Source organism: Elaeis guineensis, chromosome 15 (assembly GCF_000442705.2).
Source record: "Elaeis guineensis isolate ETL-2024a chromosome 15, EG11, whole genome shotgun sequence".
Classification (NCBI taxonomy): domain Eukaryota; kingdom Viridiplantae; phylum Streptophyta; class Magnoliopsida; order Arecales; family Arecaceae; genus Elaeis; species Elaeis guineensis.
In genome coordinates this window covers 13,403,875-13,423,891 of record NC_026007.2, presented here as the reverse complement: position 1 = coordinate 13,423,891, position 20,017 = coordinate 13,403,875, and positions in this window count along the sequence as shown.

Below are 20,017 nucleotides of genomic sequence, written 5' to 3'. Positions count from 1 at the left end.
TTAGATGACACCCAAACTTTTATTCTTTGTAATGCTAGAATGTCATTCTCAATTAAGAGAATTTCATCCACAAACAACACAAGGAATAACACTACAGAACATTTTGCCCACTTATAAATGCAGGGTTCCTTTTTATTCATTACAAAGACATATGTTCAAAACGTATGTTCTATCTTTGAGATAATAGCAAAATGAGCTTTATAGGTCTCTACCTTCCCGTCTGTGCTACTCTAATCCTTTTGAAAAATCCATTCACACCTAATAGATTTTATTCCTTCAGATGAATCATTTAGTGTCTATACACTATTGATTTCCGTGGATTTCAATTTGGATTTAATGGCTCCAAGCCACTTCTCAGAGTTAGACCACTGCATTGTATTTACTTTAATGGGCTCTGAGTTTGATCTAATCAAATCCGATTCTATAGGTTTACTAGATTATGTCGGTTCATTTTCTACCAGTCAAACTTTCAAGTTCAACTTGATAGGCATCAGTTCCTTCTCTAAGGAACTCCTTTCCAAAAAGAATACCCTACTGCTGATGAGCATCTTATGTTCTTCAGCATGATAGAATTAGTAACCCTTAAACACCTATTGGACCATGAACCACGTTTATCTGTATAAAAACTTTTGACATAGGCTGATCAACTCCAAACCCAAAGGTGAGAGAGTCTAGGTCTATGCCCGATCCATATCTCATATGGAATCTACACAACAGATTTACTCAGTATATTTTTAGAGTAAAATAAGTAATCACACAAGAGCACAATCCAGAAACAGGTAGATTAGTGAATCCTATCGTGGATTGAATCATGTCTAACAAAGTTCATCTTCTCCTTTCAGATACACTGTGTTCTGAAAAAGAATCCACTGAGAGAGAATCCTATTCTCTCTTAGATATATCATCCTTTTCATCGTTTGAATCATTTGAACATTTCAAATGATTTGGCCAGATGCACCCATGCCCAGATAGGTCGTCTGTAATGAAATATTAATATCTTTCTCTGGTACTTAAGTTCACATGTCTACATATATCACTATGTATGAGACTTAGAACTTTATCAGCTCCTTCACCTTTTCCATTAGAAGGTGACTTTATCATCTTTCTAAGAAGATAAGACTCACAGGCTATCAATGATTCACAATCATTGATGTCAAGATTTTCCTCTCAAGCTAACCCGTTTATCCTGTTCATGTCAAGATGACTAAGCCTATAATGCCAAAGATAGACATTCATGATATCATCTAAATTGGGTGTGTACATTACACATAACAGGCTGTGTAAATGTCATTTTCTTATTGTCTACGTATTATTGTAACATTATTCAATAATACCACAATAATCTTCCTTTATGAATGATGATCATCTTTACCCAAAAGGCCAACAAAGATTATAAATAATGGACAATAGTAACAATTACTTTAAATGACAATATTTGAAAATAAGCTCTACAATTTCTAAAGTTAGGATTGGAATAAGACTTCCATCTCTAACATTTAAGAATTTCTCACCATTTTTAAATATTCCACTTACTTGTAGTCCTAGCAATAAATTGCATAAAACCATCGGTATCTAATACCTAGTTAGTGGAATTACATAGAGAAACTTTAAGGTGTTATCATATAACATCCTTGATGAGCAACCCTTGCTCCTTTCTCTTATTCAGCCTATTATGGTCAAGGGAAGCAAGATAATTCTTCTTCCTATGACCCTGTGCTTTTGCCTGATTTGGATCAATTTTGGACTAATTATTTTGACTGGACTAAGAAGCTCCAATACGAACCCATTCGTACTGCTGAACCAAATTCAACTTTCGATACTAATTAACGAAGTTGGGTCCCATAAGTCATCACTGTCTAACAGTGATTGAAACAATTAAGGTTTAGCCTTATTTTGAGAAAAGAGAACAATGACCTAATGTATATGAATTATTTTAAGCCTAGAGACTTGGACTTTAGTCTCAAGGTTCTTCAACTATTTTATTCAAATTGGTAGCCTCTACCTCTAATTTAGAAAATTACTTTAATTTTTTAGTAGGTACTAGAATCCACATAGACTACACACAAGCCCGACTTTGGTCAGCCAACCCATGTGCATTTATAGGTAGGTTCATTAACCAATTGTTTCTCCAAACAACTTCTAGTAATTTAATTTTATCCTAGAAACCTAATCAGTAGGCTTTGGCCTCCACTGTAAGGATCCGATTAATTCCAACCATTAACATGACCATACTTGGTGCATCTAACCAATAAATGATTAAGCCCAACTTTAGTTGGCTAACCAAACCACCATTAAAGAGACACATCCAAGTCATCATATGATGAGTGATAATTCCATTAGTCAACAAGCATCAGACCTTTGGGTCTGCAATGATTATTGAGTTAATGGACTCATTATCAAACACCTTAATGGGAGGCTATGACTCAGTTATCTCCATAACTTTATCATTTCAAGGACCTAATAATTTTAGAAGATTTAAAATTATCAGTGATTCAAGGATAGAAAAGACATGGACCAATTCGCTCCCACTGACTTCATCAAGTCAAGTCCTCCCACTGACTTCTCAAGTCATTAACAAGGACAAGGATCAAATTTGGTCCATGGGCACCTAGATCAGTCTCACTGAATGAAATCAGACTCTCTGATTTTCTATATGACATGGGTTAGCATGAATCAGTGAGCAACCTAATCAAGATCTGATTAACCACATTGGCCAGGTAAGTATGATCGATGGGAGGGTCTGCCAATGCTTGCCTTAGACACCATAAGAAATGGCCAGGTAAGCATACTCCCAATTAAAAACCACCGATCAAGTTTACCTTAGACACCAACTGGTTTATTAGTTTTGATTTAATTTGCCTAAAGACACGGGCTCAGCCACTGAGCCATGATAAGTGTCCATTTGTTAGATATATGGACTTTGATCAACTACAACTATTGAAGTGATCTATAGAAATGACCTAATCCTAATTAACTTTTAATTAGGTTTGATCAATTTCTTAACTTAGTCCATATTTAATCTAACCCTAGGTCTAATCCAATTAATGATCTGATCAAAGCTAACCCATTACCCTTTAACCCATGTTTTATGAAATTGTCTTAGGATCTTGAAATCACAAACCTAGATCCTAAACAATCACTTAATTCTTTTAATTAAGTTCATGGCTGAGGGTTGGGGTTCGGCATTTTGAAAAGTATTTTCAACTTTTGAAAGGTTTAATACAATCTAGTGTTGTTTCACTAAATAGGTCGACTCATTTCAAAAATGGGTTGGCTTATTTTACTAATAAATACTAACAATTCAAATCAGTCAGAAATATAATTCAGCCAACTTTTCAGTCGAGCTGGCATGCTGGTCCAGCTGGCTTGCTGGTCGAGCCAGCCAAATTAGCAAATAGAACCTTCGTAAGATCCTGTTCTAGGCTGATTTTAATCTACGTACATTACATAAAAAATTATGAAATAAAATAGACTTAATTTAAAATATTCATGATAAGATTTATTTAAACTCTTTTAAATTTTCTAGATTGTAACGTATCAGGACAACCTTTGCACTGTAAGGGGTAAACCTTACAGCAGGACAACCTACAGTCTGTGCAATCATTATTTTATTTTTTAGATTTATTTTAATATAATTATGAATATATTATAAAAGAACCTAGATATTCTGATACCACTATTGGAAAAAGTGTAGGGTTTCATGCATAAATTTTAAAATTTTTTTGAAATATAACGCAGCAGAATATGTAAATTAAATAATTTAATCTATAAATATATGTAATCAAATTACTAAACCCTATAATTAAGACCTATAATATGTCATATTACATTTATAAATCAAAAAATAAAAAATTTAGTATTGATCAAATCAATACCCTAGATCTGAAACAGTTTCAGATCTAAAACCTAGATCATATCTAGATAAAAGAAGAGATCAGATCTCTTACCTTCATACGGGTCGAGAACTCTATGGTTGATTTTTTTTATTGTATTTGGAGCTACACATATGTCTGGCCTCTACAGGTGATCCACACGAGGCTGCAACAAAATCGGAGGTTCATCGAATGAAGATCTGCTCGAAGTGCTAGCTTCTTGCAGATCTCTCCGGATGGTTAATCTAAAAAATATTCTTCAGATCTCTTGGATATTCTAAGAGATGAAGAATATGAAGAGAAATAAGGGAGAAGTTAAACTTTTTGACCTCCTTAAAATCAAAATTAATATTTAATAGAAAAGGGTCCTAAAAGAAGACAGATCTTCTCCTTCAATACATCAACAATTGATATCCTGAAAATATCTCTATGCTAGGACATGAGAAGACCTTCTTCTCTTGATATTTTTTTAGTTTATAAATCTTATGATATTTGATTTTTTTATAGAAAAATCTCATGATTTATGGAGAAGAAGGGTTCTAAAAGAAACCTTAAGAAAAGACCTTCTTTTCTTCTTCTTCTTCCATCAAAACATGATCATATCATGTCCAAAATAAGATCACCATGCTCCAACTCTTTGGAGCATGAATTCACCATGCCATCCCTCTTTCTCTTTCAAATTTTTTATCATATAAAAAACATAAAACAAAGAGATATTAATATGAAAGGAAAAAATAATAAGAGAAGACAATCTTCTCTCTTACCTTTCTCTCTACAAGACATCAACCTTTGATCTCTTGATTGAAGACTTTCCTCCAAGGATTTTGGTGCCTCAAACATCCTAGGTCTTCCTCAATCTCCTCTGGTATTTCTCTTAATTTTCCATAAATTTTTTGACTCCTATTTCATGGCATATGGGGTGGCCTCCTTTTATATGGTAGACTAGGTCATAAGACCTAGTCTAACAAGGAGTCCTTGGGGCGTCCAACTCTTGGACATCCCCTATCTCATTTATTTCATAGATAGCACAAAAATAACCCCAAAAGGGGCAACTAAAAAAAGGATAAGCATGGGGGAAGTTGGCACAAGAGAGGGAGGGAAGAGTCCTTGTGAAGAGGGACTCTTTCAAAAAGAGAAATAGGCTAAATCACTTTCCACAATGAACCAAATTAATTTTTATATTGAAACAGATCAAATATAATTCAAATCTCTTGAATAAATAGTGTGAAATTACTTTTCTTAGATATAAAAATCATAAAAAAATTATCTAAAATTAATTAATGGGCGTGGACTTTGATTTTCTTAGGTGGTGCAAGAGAAGATGGAATCCTAGTCTAACTAGGATTCTTATTTAGATTAGGTCAAATACTTTGAACCCAATTTAAATTAATTATAACCTAATTAATAGTGATCCTAATCCAACTAGAAGTCTAATTAAATCAGATTAAATTATATTTAATTTAAATCCTAACTTAATTAGGAATTAGGTGCATACAAGTCCTTGTCAAACAGAGACTTGTTCTCCCTTGCAACTGGCTTATCCAATAAACCAATTAGACTTAATCTAATTGAATTCAAACCAATTCTAATTGAATCATATTCAATTAGACTTAATCTCAACCTAGTTGCTCAATCAGATTGAGCCAATTAGCAATCCAATTACTGATGATCCTCCTGCAACACTTGCATTAGGTCAAACATCAATCACATTGATTGTTTAACCTTAGAATGATTCTCAATCGTCGATTAACCATCTGATTAGATTACAACCTCTTATGTGTGTGATCTTATAGGTTCGAACTTAAGCTAGTAGCATAGAAAATAATTTATGTATCAGTCGAAGTAACCATCTAGCAATGGTTCCTGATGTCCAGATAGGTCCAATGTATGCAAAGCAATATTCTAAGAATCTTGACCCATGGTTACCATATAATTTATCCTTTTGATCAATAATGCTCATGATGACTTCGAGTATGCTATCAATCACTCAAACAAGTCATCTCTATTATGTCTTAAAATTTTGCAAATCTCGTGACTCCTCACGAGGATTATCCAGGCCTAGATTTTGCTAAATTGAAACATAGCGAGATATTCTCTTCCTGAAGTTAATCAAGAGTGGTCAATCCCATCTTGACTCACAGACCGACTTCTCAAGTACTTGACTATACCCAGAATCTTTTGAACCTATATTAAAAATACAGGTAGTCCCGCACCAAAGCACAGTGAGTTGCTTGCAAGTCACCGTGGTGATCTCAGGTCAGAGGGACACTTGTACCCATTGGTCTTAGTTAACTACTCTTGATAGTAGAGTGTTACATTGATCACGTTCAATACAGATGTACTCCTACATCTCATCTGGATGCCATACCAATGTCTCCACACCACTTGATTACGAGGACAATCAACGCATATGGCATACAGTGACCTACACTTGATAAATTATCGTCCTTATTAATAACTTATCATTTAGTCATGAACAATTTAAGAACCATCCGATAAATCTTCTTTTATTGATTGATTGTGGTTCTAAGGACTTCATCATAATTTAGGAGTTTATTTAAGGAAGATAAAACTTTGATGATGAACTTATCAAATAACTATTATTATTAGATAATTCATATACTAATTCTAATCATCTACCGCTTTGATGATAGGCTTTAGGACACATTTTCCAACATTAATTATAATCAAGTTAGCAAGCAATTAAACCTAGACACCTATGGATTTCTTAGATGTAATAGTTTGATGTAGTGTGGCTTAGCCTAAATGCAAGTTGGATCTGCTCTCACTTCCTTCAACTAGCCAGGTAAGAGGTGGGGTCGTGGGGGTCCCTTTGTTGCTTACCTTAGACGCCAATTAGATTAGTCAGGTAAGCTAATAGAACCAATTAAATAACCACGAGTCCACTGAGACTGAGCCTTTGTAATCTTTTGCCTTAGACACCAGTTTTAGGGATGAGTCTAAACTTACTTTGCACTTAACTTCACCACAATACTCAAACTAAACTCAATTGATCCTAGGGGCCAACGTCAACTGAATTTTAATTAGGCTTAGGTTAATACGGTATACTGGTTGATTATTTTTGGGCTAAAGAAGAATGATAAAATCTTCATCTTATCTTATTATGGGTGTTGCCCATAAATTAATTTGAGATGAATATACACAACCAATTTCAAATAAGGGGTTCTATGCAACTAAATTAGATACATAAAACTAATCAAACTTGAAAGCTTACCTTATCTCCAGTGATCACCAAAAATAAATCTAAGATAATGAATACTTCTAAATAATTAAGTTTCTACTCTTGTTATATAATTTTTATTAAGTTTATGTGGGTGAATTTTAGGTTAATTTAAAAAAAAATAGTAATTAATACTAAAAAAATAGTTAGGATTAGGGTTAGAATTGATCTCACCATGCAAAAATTGGAAGCTTTCTATCTCTTTTTTGAATTTTTTTCTTTTTTTTTGTAAAAAGATAAAAAAATAAAAAAGTTAGTAAGCTATATTCATAAAAAAATTAAAGAAATTAAACATTAAAATTGATGCCTTCCTCGACAACAGCATCAAAAATTGATAGGATCGCGATGTTGTCATTAGGACACCATGCTTATCAAATTAATTTTGACTTCAATAAAAATTAAAAATACATAAAAAGTAGCGAGTCGAATTGAATCCAAAGAGAATGCAGGATTTTAATTTGAAATCTTTGATTTAAAAAAAGAAATAAAGTTTTGAAGAAAGCAATTTTAAGTCAAAAAATAAAAATTAAAAGCATAAAAAATAAATCAGATATTAAGATCTACTATTTAGATCTTAGCTTCTACTTATAATAAAAATAAAATAATAAAAATTTAAAGTACATAAAATAAATTGGTGCTAAGATCTGCTAATTAAATCCTAGAATCTACTTGCGATAAAAATAAAAGATAGAAATTTAAAGTGTAAAAAAATAAAATTTATATTAATTAAAATTAAAATTTATGTATAAAAAAATTTAAAAATATAATAAAATATAATAAAACTGTAACAAAGATCTAATGTTAATCAGCACAGTCTCGTCAGGAAGATGATTGATGACCTCTCCTTCTTCTTTTATACTCCGTAAGGCGAATTGACTTCTCTTCTTCTTCCCCTTGGGTCTCTAAACTTATCTAATTTTTTTTTTAATTTTTTTTAAACTTTTCTACTAATTTTCTCTTCTTTTCTTACTTATTTTCGGACCCCCTATTTATAGATAAATTTTTTACCTTTTTTTAGTCACAAAAGGAGTCTTAAAACCCTTAGATTTTGTATCATAACCTTATGATTAATTTCTGACCGTCAGATATTGATTGGACTGTCTGATAGCTCCAAAATTCATCGTTTAAGTCCTTAGCAGGGTCGGAAGCATTCTCAGCCATTGGATCGAGCTTTTGATGGATTTCTAACCATCAGATCGTGCCTGTTATTTCCTATTCACAGTCGGATACGATAACGGCCGTCCGATCGTGCACTTGATGAAATCTGGATCGTCGATCAGTGCAAATTTTTTTTGCTCGCCTGTGAACCATACCATAGATGGTAAAGCATTTTCTGTGGACCGTGCCCCTGACTCTGTGGATCGAGCGGTCAGTCCACCATGCATCGAAGGCTATAAATTTTATTTTTTAGGATATTTTTACTTGATTTTTGCTCTAATTTTTGCCTGAAAAAATAAAAAAATATATGTATTAAATTTCTTAATAATTCTTTATTATTTTGATACTTAATTTTTTAATTAAATCAATATCTATTTTTTATAAATATACTTATTTTATATTTTTTTTAAAATAATCTATTTTTATAAAAAAATCTAATTTATTTATGAAATAAGATTTTTTAAGAAGATGTTAGCACCATAAATTACCAAAAATATTTAAAATAAATATAAAAATATATCACTTATCATCATCCTTAAGTATTTGAGAAACACTAAAGATCGATGACTCGATTATAGAGAATTTGACTTAAAACTTATAGAATTTGATTTCAATTTTTAGTTAGATATAATAATAGCAAGAATATATCAAAATACATCCTTATCCTAAATAATGGAGCAATCTGCTGGAAAGGTTCCAAGCGGAGTAATATAGCCAAATTTAAATTGTGAGGTAGAATGCATTGCAGCATTCGATGCTTGCAAGAAAGTTATGTGATATGTGATATATTTTTATATTTATTTTAAAATTTTTTGATAATTTATGATACTAACATCTTTAAAAAAAATCTAATTTCATAAATAAATTAGATTTTTATATAAAAATAAATAATTTTAAAAAAATATAAAATTAGAGCATATTTATGAAAAATAGATGTTGATTTAATTGAGTAATTTAAGCATCAAAATGTTGAAGAATTAATGAAAAATTTAATACATATTTTTTTTAATTTTTTAGATAAAAATCAAAGTGAAAAACAAGCAAAAATATTTTAAAAATAAATTTTATTACCTTCGATGCGTGATGGACCGGCCGCTCAGTCCACAGAAGTGATGGCACGATCCACGAGAATAGTTTCATGATATTTTGGCATAGCTCATAGGTGGTGGAAGGTTTTTGTGTGATCCGATGGTTGATATCAATTCAGAACTAGATCTGATGGCCCATATTCATTACCGATTGAAAGAAGGATTTTTGGATGCGATCGGATGGCCGAAATTCAATGTGAGACTCGATCCAACGGTTATTATCATCTCTGACTGTGAATAGGAAGTTTTAAGCATTGATCAACAGTCAGAATTCAATTGAAAGCATGATTAGATGGTTGAGAATGTTTTTGACTGTAAGAAAAATTTAGAAAAGCATTTTTTGATGAGATCTGGGCGGTCCATTGAAGATCCGACGGTCAGAAAAATTTCTAAAGATATTATATGATTTCTAAGGATTTTAGGACTCCTTTCGCTACCAAAAAAAGGTGAAAAATTTACCTATAAATAGGAGCTTCAGGAATAAGAGTGGAGAGAAGAAAAAATTAGTGAAAAATTAAAAAAAAATTAGAGAAAAAAATAAGGGGGGTTTAGGGATCTAAGAGAAAGGATGAATATGGAGCTAGAGATCTTGATGCATGGCTAAATTCCTTCAATCCAGAAATACGATGAAGCCTATAAATAATTTTTTTTTATATATTTAATTTTTATACAATAAAATTATACTTTTATTTCATATCTTTTTATTTTTTTGAGGTATTGAGCTAGTCTACATAGCCTATACCCTCTACTGACGTGCCATGATCCCTAGATACTGTCCATGCTTAGGAAAAATAGATCATGGTGTGTTAGATTAAATTTTATATCTTATAATTAAATTTAAATAGTTTATACTTTGATAGGATGAGCCGTAATCTACTGATACAGTCCATACCCCTTAGAGATAAGCTATACTAATATCCTAATCACAAGAATTAATATTACAATAAAAAAATAAATCTAATTTACAAGGTGGATTCAAAATTTTTAAATTATTTTTCTGACTTATTTTTTTTCATAAATTAATTTATACTTTTAATTTAATTTTTACTATTTTATTTATTTTTAATCTTTTTACAATCAATTCTTTTTTATTTTTTCTTAAAAAAAAATAATCATCCTAAATCTCTGTGGAAACAATCCTGACTCACCCTATCTATCTAGTTTGAGTTGATTTTTATTCTTGATCGTCTATGACAGTAATCAAATTTTAGCGCTGCTATCAGGGATCTAGGTATGATTATTTTTTTATTAAAAAAAATTAGTCTTATTCTTAGTTTCTTTTTATTTGCTTTCTAACTTGCTTAGTTACTTTGTCAAATTTACTTTCTTTCAAAAAAAAAATCTCAACATTGACACCTTATAATCTACTTAGAGAATTAGATACTTAATCATAAAACTTAAAAAGTAAAACAAATCAATTTACTCTTGACTGACTACCAAATTTGGCCACCTTTTCTTCTTGTATTACATAATTTCATAAAACATCTTAAGGGCACAAATCCTAAACAAGATAAGGTGGAGATTTCATCACCCTTCTTTGACCCACAAACCATCATCTTGCATACTACATTGACCTAAATATTAACCTAAAATCAATTAGACATTGGCCCCTAAGGACTCTCAAGCTCAATAGGACAAGGGATCTTAAGAGTTGAATCAAATTAGGGTTAGTCAGTTTGACTGGTGTCTAGGAAAGTGGTTCACGGATTACATCCTGAAGGAAGATGGTTATTTAATTGATTCCATTCGCTTATTTGACCAACTCAGTTAGTGTCTAAGAAAAGCAATGGGGGACCCCCACCAATCTTACACTTACCTGACCAGTTGAGTGGCTAGTCTTTTATCTGGAGTGCTCCAAGGCAACCTTGGCAGTTAGAAGCTGTCTAGATCTAGGGTTATCCTTAGCTAGGATTGACTGTATAACTTGATTACTAACCTACAAACATTAACCCTAATTAAAACACTCTTCTCTATCATCTCTAGATTTAAGACTCTTTAGGCTCTCATCTATAGAATTTTCTTTTCATCTATCTCTCTTTCCCCTTCACTTTAAAAAAAAATTATAAAAATAATTAAAAAATCTCAAATTTCTTCTTGGACAGGGATATTCGATCGATTAGTGAGAATAGATCCAAACTCTGCATCTAGTCTAGTAGACTTTAAGCCCACCATGGGTGAACCCGGACATGAACCTCAGGTACTGAAAGACCTTTGCTATCCAGTTGGGTCAGCCCAACCCTCATGTATCCAACTACCACAAACTAATGTCAATTTTGAAATTAAATCTCAGATCATAAACATGCTTCCTAAATTCACCAGAATCGAGGATGCATACATTTTTATGAGAAAATTTGAGGAAGTATGTGCCACGATGCAGCTTCAATAGCTCACTAAGGATGCTGCAAAACTTAGGTTGATCAACTTTGCCCTCAAGGATAGTACAAAAAAGTGGTTATACAGTCTTCCTAACCAAACCATAGCATCATGGGAGGGTTTTGTTAAAGTGTTCTTAAAAAAAAATTTTCACACCATAAGGCTTCCAAATTTAGGAATGAAATTAATCAATTTTATCAATTATTCGGTAAGTCTTTTTAGAAGTGCTTTAATCATTTTAAGAAACTTTTGAGTCAATACCCACACCATGAAATAGAAACTTGGAGGCTGTGCCAAATCATTTATGAAGGACAAGACCCAAACTCTAGAACCATGTTAGAATCAATGTGTCAACGTCAATTTATGAATAAAGAGCCTATAGAAGCCTGACAATTTCTAGAGGATCTAGCAGAAAAGAGCCTACAATGGGAGATTACTGGAGAACCCGATAGACTCACACCTTTAAGAGGGGGTGTATATCAAGTTCAATCTTTCCTAGCTGAAGAGGCTAAATTTGCATCTTTGATCCATAGGATAAAAGCCATAGAACTTAAGGAACACACCCAAGTGAACCAAGTTGCAACATCCACTTGCAATGGGTGTATTGCCATAGACCACACAATGGAAGGATATCCTTTCTTGATGAGTCCAGCCGAGAATGAAGTAGCACAGGTGAATGCAGCCTATCAAAGACCTACAAATGACCCCTATGCAACAACGTACAATTCAGGATGGAAGAACCACCCCAATTTTTTTTGGTCACAAGGGTCAAACTCAAATAGACTTACCTTCACTCAGCCCAATCCCAAATCCACTCAATCATCAAATAATCCATCAGGTTTCAGTAATGATCAAAGGCTTAACTTGCTAGAAAAGAGTCTAAAAATCCTAGCAAAATCAACTGCTAACACCAACACTACACTAAATAACTTCATACAGACCACGGGCCAACTTTTAACTTCCAACACTCAGGCTATTACCCATTTAGAGATGCAGTTAGGTAAATTAACCATGACTGTGAGTAAAAGAGAAAAAGATAAACTACTGAGTTAATCTGAGGATAATCTTAGGACCCAGAATAATCAAGGATCACAACAAGGAGACCAGATCAATCAATTAAATACAATTCACACCTTAAAATCTGGAAAACAAATAGACAACCATATCGATACAGCTGAAGACCAAGATGACCCATTGTCTAAACCATCTCATGAGCAAGTGATCGATCAAACTGAGTCTAAAGAGCCAGGTAAATCTAAGGAGTCAACAGAGATTAACAAATCACCCAATTCACTTATAGAATCCACCTCAGGGTTTAAACAATTCGAGACATCACCCATCTATCTTGTAGCTCTTTTTCCAAATAGACTTAGGTCCAACAGATATTCAACCCATATGGATCAAATCTCAGAGATGTTTAAACAAGTGAAAGTAAAATCCCTCTACTAGACATTATCCAACAAGTTTTCACATATGCAAAATTCTTCAAAAACCTATGCACAAAGAAGAAGACCACTAATATTCCTAAAAAAGCCTTCTTGGCAACCACCAATACCATAATCAATTATTATAATGGACTCATGAAGCTCTCATTTGGAAACATAACTATTGATCTTAATATTTTCAATCTTGAAAACAAAAAGGACCAGCTTGTTGATGTAAACTTGATCCAGGATGAGATCTATGAGACAATTGACCTAGGGAAAGAAGATTTTAACTGTAATCTCTAGCCAGATCAAAAATTTGAAATAATTTATAAAATTTCTTCATCTAGTGATCAGAGAGTTCATTCGTAATGGCAACCATCTATCGAATCGAGGATGAATTTTCAGAATGAACCAATTGAAGAAATTCAAGTCTAGGAGGTTAATGCCCTGCTTGATTCACCTCACCCACCTTACCCATTTGAATTTGTCAATTCAATATTTGATACGGGGTAAGTGAGGTAGAATTAATATGGTTTGGCTGAAGACTTGAAACTTAGCATTTTTTGGGAGGCAACCCAAATTTTATTCACTTTGTTTTAACTGATCTTCATTTTTTTAAAAAAATAAAGGACTGCTCTGTGTGGAAGCACCTATCAATAAATATGGTCTAGCTGAAGAAGATAAACATAGCACTCTCTGGGAGGTAACTTAGTTTTAGCTTTTACTTTTGCTTTCTTTTGTATTTTGTTTAGAGTCTTGCTTCATATCTTTTGTAGGAATTTGAAGACAACATTGGCTACGTTGGAGGGAGAACTCATTTTGAAAAGATGTTTGGATCATGTGATATTTATTTTTTTATTTTTATGCACTTTTTATTTTTTTTACTCCATTGAGGATAATGTCGATTAAGTTGGGAGGAGAATAATAAAAAATAAAAATTTTTAAGTCCTCAAGTAAGTTAGTATTTAGCATTTAAGCTCCTGATTATATTTAAAAATCAAGTTAAATCAAATATTTTTATAAAAAAATTGATGTATAAATTAGAGAGTTTGTGAGATATCGAGGGATCAAGTATTAAGAAAACTCAATCAAGAGTTAAGTCTAGAACTTAAATAATTTTCTTTGAATATTTCTAAATTTTCTTACCAGCATCAAAGAAGAGTTTACTTTTTATGAACTTGGGTAGGATAACTATACATTTCTTCATATAAAAAATAAAAAAAAAAATTTCAAGTACTTCATGCTGAGTAACTGAGCTTTTTTGCCTAAGCAAGTATTGAGTTTTATGTCAAAAGGTATAAAGGATAAAGAAGCTTTATTGTAAAGCTAATTTTAACTCGTAGTCTGTTTGATTCGAACAAGTAGATCTGAGAAATATTCTATACCTAGTACCCTGAAGCCATCTAGTTTAGAAGTCATTGGCTGAAAACTCACTACATGGGTCAAACAAAAAACTTAAGGGGTTAAGACACTCAATAGCAGTACAACGTTAAAAAAAAAAAAAAAAATTAATAAATAAAAGATGGAAATAACAATATACTTATCCATATGCAGGTTAATAATTTAAAGATAAATGTAGGAATAATTTAAAAAAGTTCAGAAAAGATTTAGTGTTCTTAGTTTAACTCTTATATTGATTAGTATTAATACCCAAATAATATACCTCATTCACGCTCTACTGGACATTAGTGATTCTTTTTGAAAATTACCAGATAAAATTTGAAACTTTAAGTTAAATGGTACTTAATTCTAAATTCTTTCTTTACTCGAGGATGAGCAAAGTTCAAGTTGGAGAGCATGATAAATGGTATATTTTTATATTTATTTTAAAATTTTTTGATAATTTATGGTGCCAACATCTTCTAAAAAAATCTAATTTTATGAATAAATTATTTTTTTTATAAAAATAAATAATTTTAAGAAAATATAAAATTAGAACATATTTATGAAAACTAGATGTTGATTTAATTGAGTAATTTAAGCATCAAAATATTAAAAAAAATTAATAAAAAATTTAAAATATATATTTTTTTTAATTTTTAGGCAAAAGTTGAAGCAAAAATCAAGCAAAAATACTCTAAAAAATAAATTTAATTACCTTTGATGCATGGAAGACCGGCCGCTTGGTCCACAGAAGCGATGACGCGGTCCACGGGAATAGTTTCATGGTGTTTTGGCATGGCTCATGGGAGATGGAAGGTTTTTGCATGATCCAATAGTTGATATCAATTCAGAACCAGATCCGACAGTCCACATTCATTACCGATTGAAAGTAAGATTTCTGGACATGATCGGATGGCTGAAATTCCATCTAAGACTCGATCCAATGGCTATTATCATCTTTGACTGTGAATAAGAAGTTTTAAGCACTAATCAACGATCAGAATTCAATCAGAAGCATGATTGGATGGTTGAGAATATTTTCAACTATAAGAAGGATTTAAAACAACTTTTTTTGATGAGATCTAGGCGGTCCATTGAAGATCTGATAGTCAGAAAAATTCTAAGGGTATTATACGATTTCTAAAGATTTTAGGACTCCTTTTGCTACTAGAAAAAGATAAAAAATTTATCTATAAATAGGAGGTCTGGGAATAAGAGTGGAGAGGAGAAAAAATTAATAGAAAAATAAGAAAAAAATTGAAAAAAAATAAAGGAGGTTTAGGGATCCAAGAGAAAGAATGAATATGGGGCTAGAGATCTTGATGCATGGCTAAATTCTTTCAATCTAGGAATACAATGAAGCCTGTAAATAAATTTTTATTTTTTATATATATTTAATTTTTATACAATAAAATTATGCTTTTATTTTATATCTTTTTATTTTTTTGAGGTATTGATCTATCCTACATGATCTATATCCTCTACTACATACCGTGATCCCTAGATATGGTCCGTGCTTAAGAGAGATAGATCATGGTATGTTAGATTAAATCTTATATCTTGTAATTAAATTTAGATAGTTTATACTTTGATAGGATGAGCCATAATCTATTGATGCAGTTCGTACCTCTTAGAGATAAGCTATACTAATATCCTAATCACAAGAATTAATATTATAATAAAAAAAAATAAATCTAATTTCTATGGTGGATTCAAAATTCTTGAGTTATTTCTCTAACTTATTTTTTTTATAAATTAATTTATATTTTTAATTTAATTTTTTCTATTCTATTTTTTTTAATCCTTCTACAATTATTTTTTTTTATTTTTAAAAAAAAAAAGATAATCACCCTAAATCTCTGTGAAAATGATCCCAACTCATCCTATCTATATAGTTTGAGTTGATTTTTATTCTTGATCACCTATGACAGTGATCACTATGTGATTGTACAGGTTCACTGGCAAGTTAGGAGTGGCACTCTCAGATGATGGTCTTGCTGTATTGTATAGCACCAGAGCTATAGCTCATGCCAAGGAGTCGAAGTCTCATTAGCTTACTAGGTATTTTGCATTATTACCACCTTATTCGAAAAATCTGTTAAAGTGACGTCAATCTTTAGAAGATCGACAGAAAGGAGAATTTGACCAACCCATTTACTAAAGCCTCGGTATCTAGGAGTTCTGAGATGATAAATCGAAGATGGGTATATGATACTATACTGATGGATTTTAGTCCAAGTGGAAGTTGTTGGAAAATATCTCCTAAAGTCAATTGTTTGACAATTGTGCTAATTATAATTGTATATGAATTGATCAATGATAAAAGTTATTTGGCCTTTTTTATCATAAGGTTATATCTTCTAATGAACTTTTATATTGTGATGAAGTCCTTAGGACTATTTTGATCGATAAAGGAGGATTTATCGCGTAGTCCTTAAATTGGTTCACGATCAAATGATACACTATTACTAGGATGATAATGATATCAAATGTAGATCGTTGTGTACCATATGCATTGGTTATCCTCGTAATCAAATGATATAGAGACACTGGTATGGCATGCAGGTGAGATGTAGGAGTATATCGTTACTGAACGTGATCAACTGTGAGTACTCTGCTGTCAAGGGTAGCTCACGAAGGATATGGGTATAAGTGTCCCTCCGATCTGAGATCATTATGGTGACTTATAAGCAACTCACTATACTTTGATGCTGGACTAACTAAGTTTCTAATTCAATGACGAAAGATTTTTTGTGCAGTCAAGTACTTGTCAAGTCGGTACATGAGTTAAGATAGGATTGACCCCTCCGAATTAGTAAGAGTTAATGTATCAATGTATTTTAATTTAGCAAAATTTGGGCCCGAATAATCCATGTGATGGATTTAAAAAAGATTGAAATATAATGTGGATGACTTATCTAGAATTGACAGTTAAATTTTAGGTCATCCTCAAGCATTAGGATCAAAGAGATAAATTATATGATAACCATACGTCAATAGATTCTTGAATGTTGCTTCGCCTTCAGTCGACCTATCTGGACATCAGGTCACCATTGCTAGATAGTTACATCGATTGGTTCAAAAAGATATTCTTGTACTACCGACTTAGGTTTGAACCTATGGGGTCACACTCAAAAGATATTTCTGACTGATCATGTGGCTGATCAACGATTGAAAATCGTTCAAGGGCTTAATTATTAATTCGATTAATGATTAATCTTATGTAAAAGTTACAATAAATTAATTCATCAAGTGTTAGTAATTAATAAAAAATTAATTAGTAATTATATTACTGATTATCTCAATTTGATTGAGCAAAGAGGATTAAAAAAAATCTAATTGAATTAGATTCAATTAAGTTTGACCCGATTAGACTATGAGATGACCTAATCGCTAAGGAAGAATTATCTCTGATTTGATCAGGACTTTAGTTCAATCAATTTCTAATTTGATTAAAATTTGATTAAAAATTTATGAATCTAATTAGATTATATTTTATATATTTTATTTGGGCTAAACCAGATGTGATTTGGTTTGGATTCAAATAAGAAATTAAGAGTCATTATTGGAATAGGACTCTTCTCCCATGTGCCTCCCACTTTGATGCCATATATCCACATGTACAAATAGATTTTACGTGATATTTTTTCACACCAAAGAGTCCTCTCCTTCTCTATCTCACATCCAAATTTGGGTAGGATCAGGTTTTAAATGATATATTCAAATCAAATTTAAAATAGGATACTATATAGATGTTGTTTGACATTATCTCTAAGACCTTGCCACCAACTTATTTTTCTCTCCTTATATGTGCAACATTTTGAGGAGATTTTTTATAAAAAATTAGTTGGAGAATTGATTTATCATAAAAAAATATGGAAAGGGGCTTCTAATATCTTTTTGGTATGTTTTGGTGTAAATTTTTGAGTAGGAGCGATAACACATCAAGAGTCCATGATCTCTAGGACTCTTCACCCCACCTGCTTACATGTTGAAATTAAAGGAGTTTTATTTCATTCTTATGCATGTAAGAGACTTGAGAGAAAGGCCTTCATGTTGACAGGGGTCTTGGGTATGGTTTCATGGCATGAAAGAAGAGGAGAGTCCTCTTCTCTTAGGGTGTGCACAAAAGTCTAGGTTTCTAGGGTTTTGGTCCTCAGAGTTTGGGAAGAGAGAAAAAATAAGAAAAAAATTATTTTTTTCTCCATCTTTCTTTCACCTCTTCATCTTCTCTAACAGTCCATCTTCAATCTCTAAAATAATTTTAAAGATTTGAAGAAAGGATTCAGATCAATCAAGAAAAAGGTCATCATATTAGCTAGCACTTCCGAGAAGATCGATCCAATCGGGGCTTCGAATGAATTTTCTATAGAGGTCGGATGCATGGATGGCTATGACCAACCAGCAAAGATCTCCTTCATCATATTTCTCATCATTGGCGATCATCGACTTGTGCAAAGGTATCAAGTTCTGAATTTAGATTAGAAGTAGATGTGATCTACTGCTCACATGCATGTATGCTAATTTTATCTTCAGTATTTTTTAAATTTTATATGCAACATATCATGTTATAGATCCTAGAATAGGTTGATTTGATGATTAGATCATATGCATGTTAGATTAATTTAATTAATTTAATTATCTTTCATTATAATTTATTCAAAAAAATTTCAAAATACATGCATGAAATTACCTACGTTCACCAACACTTTTCTTTGTAATTTTTCAACTCATGTAATTATATTTATTATTTAATAATAAAATGAGGCATTAATTTATCATTTTAGCTATATCTTATTATGTCTAAGATTATAATGAACCCAAAAGATTAGGACAATAATTTTAGGAGATATGTATGGGTCATGCTAGTGAGACCTAAAACTCTAAAATCTTAGGACAATGATTTTAGGAGACATGAACGGGTCAAGCTAGTGAGACCTAAAATTCTAAAATCTTAATCTTAAATATTTTTGATCTTAGGAGCATTGAGTTAGAGATCAATATTTCGAATAGACTGACACATCCTATATATGCTAGACGGAGAGAGTGGCAGATCTTATTAGGCACTTATGTAGAACACTAATACAAAGATATGGATGCTCATTTGGAAATGAGTCTACTGAATTGACTCGATGATAGAGAACATCTTATAGAAGTCTTATATGCATGTCAAAGATGGTTCTCTAAGTGAGAGTTGTGCAAGTGATCTTTAGATCTAAGATCATCGTGAAATTTTGTACACATGAACTCATATTTTGGTTCATACTCAGGCATGGCATTAAGATACGTACAGGATGTTCTAGATATGGTGGAGTGTATATGAAGATTATGAGTCGGTCAACATAGAATCGATCACTCCTAATAAGAGAAGATCGCATCCACTGAATTCTCATTTTTAGATGACTCAAAAAAAGTCTTTTAACCAAAAGCAGGAAGGAGATTAAAAAAAGTTTCTAATGCTTCATCATTGGAGTC